Here is a 6,180-nt window from a genome sequence, read left to right on the forward strand (position 1 = left end):
CTTTGACAAATTTTGTAGTGAAAACCAGTTTTTAACTGTGAGTTAGAAAATCTGGGTTGCAGCACTAGAGATGCTACTCACTAGCTCTAGGACTCCTTAAAAGGCATTTAACAAGTCTGCAAAGAACCTCAGCTATGTCTGAGGTTAAACAAATAACAACTCATAACCAGTGCTCTGTAATGACAACTCAAACTGTTATTCTGTGATAGTACAAAGCCATCTACAGAGGAATATTACAGAGTGATGTGGAGTAGCTGATGGTAGAACTCACATTAGTAATAAATTCTCTTTATTCAGACCTCATAGCAATGGACAATTACTTGGAAGAACAATTTCTATGTTATATCAAGTATAAGAAAATACTACAACCTTTAGCTTATTTAGAATAATATTTTAAAAATGAGAATATTAATAAGGTCCTACTAAAACCAGGTCTTTCAGTTTACTGAAAAATTCTAAACTAATATCTCTAGAAAATCAGCATTTGGATGTATTTAGTCAGAGATCTTGGACTATATGTACAGCTGAAACTAAGAGGAGAGGAAGATAAGATACAGGAAGGAAAATTGACTTACTTCTTTAAATTCAGGCTTCATGTGTTATTTAAGTAGCTCAGAAATCTTAGCTCATTCTCTGTTAATCCCAATTTTAAAATATAAATTTCAGCCCAAAGAGAGATTTCATTGGTTTGTCACTTTGCTGATATTTCTTCCAGTTTAATGAAGTTTTCTTAATTAACTGACATACTAGTATTACAAAAAAATGGGTGTTAAATTATTAAAAATATTTTTATGGTACGATTTTTTATTCCTCTCTGAACATGGTAACACATAACAATTGGTTTTGTGAATACATCATTGATATTTAATTTCCAACCTTGTTATAATACCTGGTATATATTGATGGATATGATTTGCTCTTATTTTCTGGAGTGTTTGTGCATCTATGTTCATAATGGATGTTATAACCTTTTATTTTCTTGTGAAGTCTTTGAATATTTTAGTATCAGGGTTCTAAGTGGACCACATAAAATCAGCTGAAACTCTGTACTCGGAGTTTAAGATTGGTATTAGTGTTTCCTTAACTCTTTAGTAGAACTGTCCAGAAGGGTTACCTGGGCCTGGACTTCTTTGTGACAGTAATGCTTTTAATTATCATTTAATAAATAGAGAGTTCATATTTCCCACTTCTTATGTGAGAGATGATAACTATTTTTCCAGGAAATTTCAGTATGAGTGGAATGACTTTGATACGTTTTGTCTCTTTTCAGTTCATTAATTTTTTCTTTATTATTTCTTCTTTCAACACTTTTGGGTGATTAATATTTACTTTCTGTTATCTTTGTGAAAGAGTCAATTTTTCAGTCATTCTTCTGTATTTTGGCCCAAAACACCATAAACAATATTTAATGCATCTCTAATTTTAGATATGTCTCATGTTTCCATTATTATTCAGTTTAAAATATTCTATAAATTTCCATTGTAATTAACTCATTGTTTTCATAGATTTATGGGGTTTTGTTTTGAAAATGATTTAGGTTATTTTAGCAATTACATAAAAACACAGATACCATCATCTTACCAAATCACTGGCTAAAAATAATGACATATTACAGATTTTAATTAGTTAATTATTCTTGTTTAGATTTTCTTAACTTAAGGGGAGTGTTGGGGGTGGGAGATCCATTGCCACAATCAATCCTATCATGCTGTGTTGGAAACTTTAAATCAGAACATTTTTTAGAATAAGTTGTAGAGTGCTTTATTTTTAATGGAGTATAATTCCCTAAGCATTTAATAGAAAAAAGCCTGAAAATTAAAAAAAAATATTGACATATTAAACATCCCTTATAAAAACAAATCCCACCACAATTGTTAGGCAGTCCATTTGAGTAAAAATGTAAGAACCAAGTATTGGTTTGAAACTTTTTAGTCCAAAAGTCTACAAAGAGAAGTGTATTGATGAAAAATCTTTCTCTAAACTTATCTGTTACAGCTTCTATATTCCCTATTTCTCCATCAAAGCCAAATTTTATACTTGATAGTTATGTGAAGATCTATGTTACCACTACATAATGTTTAATTCTATTCCCACACACCTCATTTTAACAATACCCATTAATCCCTTCAACAATTTATGGTTTCAAACACATACCACCTCTGAAAGACAATGAAGAGATCCCTAAGCATGTTAGCCATTCCTCATTAGAGAAAAACTTACCCTCCTCTGAGAATTACTTACTGTACCTTAATATTTTGTGTGTTTTAGAAAGTATAATTTCTTAATTTAAAAAATGTGCCCAGGGATTTCTTTCCCTTCTAATTTTCCCAAGTAAAAATAGCATATTCAAGAATTCACCCTAAAAGGCTTATTTTTGTTAAAAAGATATAAAAATATTGCTTCTCTAAACACAAGATGTCACTCAAATATGTTCCATAGTTTGTTTATGTAGACATTCTATCTGTGTTTATTCTAAAGCTAGGACCAAAGAATGACTGGGCAATACCAATGTTGCTTTGGCTGTCTCTACTGAACAAAGTCACACAACACCAGAGTTTATAAATTATATTATATTCATTTATAAATGTTTTTGCCAATAGAATCAGAAGAATAGGAAAACTGATTCTTAAGACACTTGAGGAAATTAAGAATCTATATAATACAGTAAGAAAAAAATTTAAAAAGAAAAACCCAATTTAGAAGGGGCATAGACTTAACTAAGATTTAAAATGTTCTAATTTCTTTTTTCAATATTATAATTTCATATTTCTTTTATAACAGAATTGAATTAAAATATAGTAATTGTTAAACTATGTTCCAGAAAGTCAAGCATACTTAACATTTCTGTATATGTGCATTTATCAGTCTTCTGCAAGAGTTAGCAATACAGAGCACCAGGGTCACTTTTTGCTTTTCCTGCAAAGTTGATGATGCACATCAAACATTATTCCTCAAAAATAATCCATTCTGCTGCTGCCTTTGATTCTCTCTTCTTGTCTGCCTGCTCTGCCTGGGTGTGAAGCCAATTACTACTTACATAGTTTTAAACATAAATATCAAGTTTCCTCATCCACTATTCAAAGGCATTGTTGTTCTAGTAAGCAAGTCTGAAATAATTTGAGAAGATAATTTAGTCTTCCTGCTGTTTGTTGCTGCACTCCTTCTTCAGATTTTTCTGCCAAATGCATCCATGTCTTTATTTCTGGGCTTCATTCAAAATTTTTACAGCCAACACATTTACATATTGAGGAACACATTATTTTGCCTCATAGCACTCAGTAGTTAAGACATCCTGACATTGGCAATTACATCCCTTGATATGACATTGATATGCTTCTCTCCATTTCCTTTCCCTATTTTAGCCTTAAAATCTGTATTTATGACAGTGCATGCCTTTATTGCTTTTTGACTTTTATTTTTATGTTCCAAATTGTTATAACAATTAGTACAACTGCAATGATTATAAAAATTGCCATTTACAATAGAATCACAGTATAATTTCAAACAGAGATTTTGTACAATTACAGGGCTTTCTGGGCTGACTGGCAGATACTGATGGGATTATGAAATTGAATGGAAAACTTGCCTGGGTCTGGATACCAGATATTTCAATAAAATCTGCTACACACACATATGAAGACTGCTACAGCTGAGTAATGTATTGAGCTGGAAGCACTGCATAACCCACAATGCCTGTTCCTGGAGCTGGTGCCAGGACAGTACCTGGTGGAAGGTTAGTGAGGTTGAGCTGTATCTGTGACAGTGGGGTGGAAGGCATAATAAGCCATTGCTGTGTTTGGCTGTTAGTTACTATTTATGAAGCCAGATTGATGGATTTTGGGACAACTTGTTGGATAGCATGAGCTTGGAAAATGGAATTGACATCAGCACTGGGGTTGTATTAACAACCACTGGCTTTGCTTCCTAAAGAGCCTTAATGCTTGTACTGGGATTCTGACTAACTGCTTGGGTTAAGATACTAGCTGTTCTGGCAGTAACATATAAGACACAATGAAACTTCCTTCCAGGCACTTGAATCTTCTGGCCATTTGCCAGCAGTTCCAGAGGAATTGGGAGCAGTTTCCAGAGGAATACTTGTCTTAAATTGTAATATGCTCACTCCCCCAACAGTGATGGTCTGCACAGCTGATTTCATTGCCTTATTTGGTGATTTCAAGGGTGAGATGGCTATTTTATTTGGCATCTGCATTGTAAAATTATTGATGCAATAACACCACTTTCAGATATTGTTATGGTATTTGATGGAGTTCCAGGAGTAGACTGTGAAAGAACCCTACCTGCAATGACTGATGTTGTCTGTTCTGTATCTGCTTTCCTATTAATTGGTTTTGCAAAAATCAGCTTCATGATTACTAGACCACAGGTTGGTGTTCCAGATTTCATAGCAATTCATCTGGCACCACCTCTATGATCACCTTTGATTTCAGTGTCCATCATGGCTACTAGATTTTATACCTGGTATTTCCAATTATACAGGCCTGTCCTGTCTATATATTATGTACTTGGTTTCAAACTGGCATTTGAAGAAATTGACACTCATGAATTAAAATTTAAATAAGTAAATGGAGACAAATAATTCAATTCAAATCAATTAATTATATAAAATATATGTCTCTATAATTCTAACTCACAAATTTTTCAAGATGGCCAGACAATAAAATATTTATTTCTATAAATGTCTGAAATGTAATATAACATCTATTGCTTCTAAAATTTTTCAACAGAGAAAAATAATACTTCTAATAATATTGTTCTGATATTCTTATTTTATGATTAAAATAAGTAAATTAAATTTTAAATAATTGGGATTAATCTTCATCAATATGGTTTCTTAAATAAATTAGAAATTTCAACTGAAGCCCAACTACTTTCTCCTTTTTTCTTTCCAATTGTTAAAGAAACAACAGGATCCTGCCTCAAATCTCTCCACAGCAAGCTGAATTAATTGCCATTATCCTGTGCTGCAGTCTGGCTGGGCACAATTCAGGAGCCACTTGTCAAGCAGAAACAAACTTTATTTTTACAACACACACACTGCACCACATGAGCTCTTCAGGAATTCCCTCAGAGCCCAACTGCCACCAACGGATCTCTTGGCCAGCTTCTCAACTGCTCTTGAGCCTGATTGGTTGGGTTGCTTGGGCAGAGCCAAAAGAGTCCCCCAATAAGCAGCTCTGTGGTCTGAAAGGGCGGGGCAACAGCCCAACAGCATCACAGCAGAGAAGTCCATCAGCTGGAAGTCTGCTGGGGCCGCTTCGGCTGTGGCTCTCAACATCTCCCCCTCTCTGTTTAATTAAACAACAAGCATGTGGCTTAGGGACCGTGCCTGTCTTAGGTTGTCCAATACTACATATGGTCTTTACCTGTCATCGGATTAGCTGACTTCTAGGCATCAGCCTCCTGTCTTAGGTTGGTACCATTGCAATTGGATCTTACCTGTCATTGACTACTGGTCCAGCATACAGCCACACCTGTAGACAGGCTTTTGTATCAGTTGGGGGTGAGGTTCTTTGCCTCACATCAGTTGGCCCCCAAATTTTAGCTGAACGACCATCACAAGCAGAAAGGAGGAGGATACACCAAGCCAATTGACAGCTCCTTTTGGAAAAATTGTACCACCGATGACACCATCAGCAAAAATACCCTGGCACTACCACAAGTCACTGCACCAACAGATAGTTCACAAAGCATACAAGTGATACATAGTTGATGCAAGTTCTGCAAGCAGTTCATTGATTGTTTTTGTAGAAGCTGTAGTTTGTTTTTTTCTTTGTCTTCACTGGCACTGGGATGAAGATAGGAATTCTGGCAATAATGGCTAAAGAAAAAATTATGTAACATTCCAGCAGGCACTAAAAGAAAACAAGTTTCTAAATAATTTACATTATCCTGAACAGAATTATTATATACAATGAAAAGGAAAGGTGAAAGTAAACAAACAGATCTGTTAACCTCCTTTTTTGTTTACATATTAAAACAATTCTCAACACCTCTTTACCCAATTTAAATTAAACCATTTAAATCATGTGAATAAAAAAAAAATTGGATCCATTTTTAATGAGCGCTCATCATATATGATATATGGACATATGCACATACAAACATACAACACAAAACACAAGTGTGCACACATGAGATAATACATACAACACACAACAT

At 34.2% G+C, this 6,180-nt stretch overlaps 1 pseudogene; it reads right to left on the minus strand.

Moving 5' to 3' along the window:
• Window positions 1–2,878: 2,878 nt before the first annotated feature.
• Window positions 2,879–4,404, minus strand: LOC107161055 (annotated as a pseudogene).
• Between the last annotated feature and the right edge of the window lie 1,776 nt (window positions 4,405–6,180).

The sequence above is a fragment of the Marmota marmota genome, unplaced genomic scaffold (genome assembly GCF_001458135.2).
Source record: "Marmota marmota marmota unplaced genomic scaffold, marMar, whole genome shotgun sequence".
In the NCBI taxonomy this organism is placed as follows: domain Eukaryota; kingdom Metazoa; phylum Chordata; class Mammalia; order Rodentia; family Sciuridae; genus Marmota; species Marmota marmota.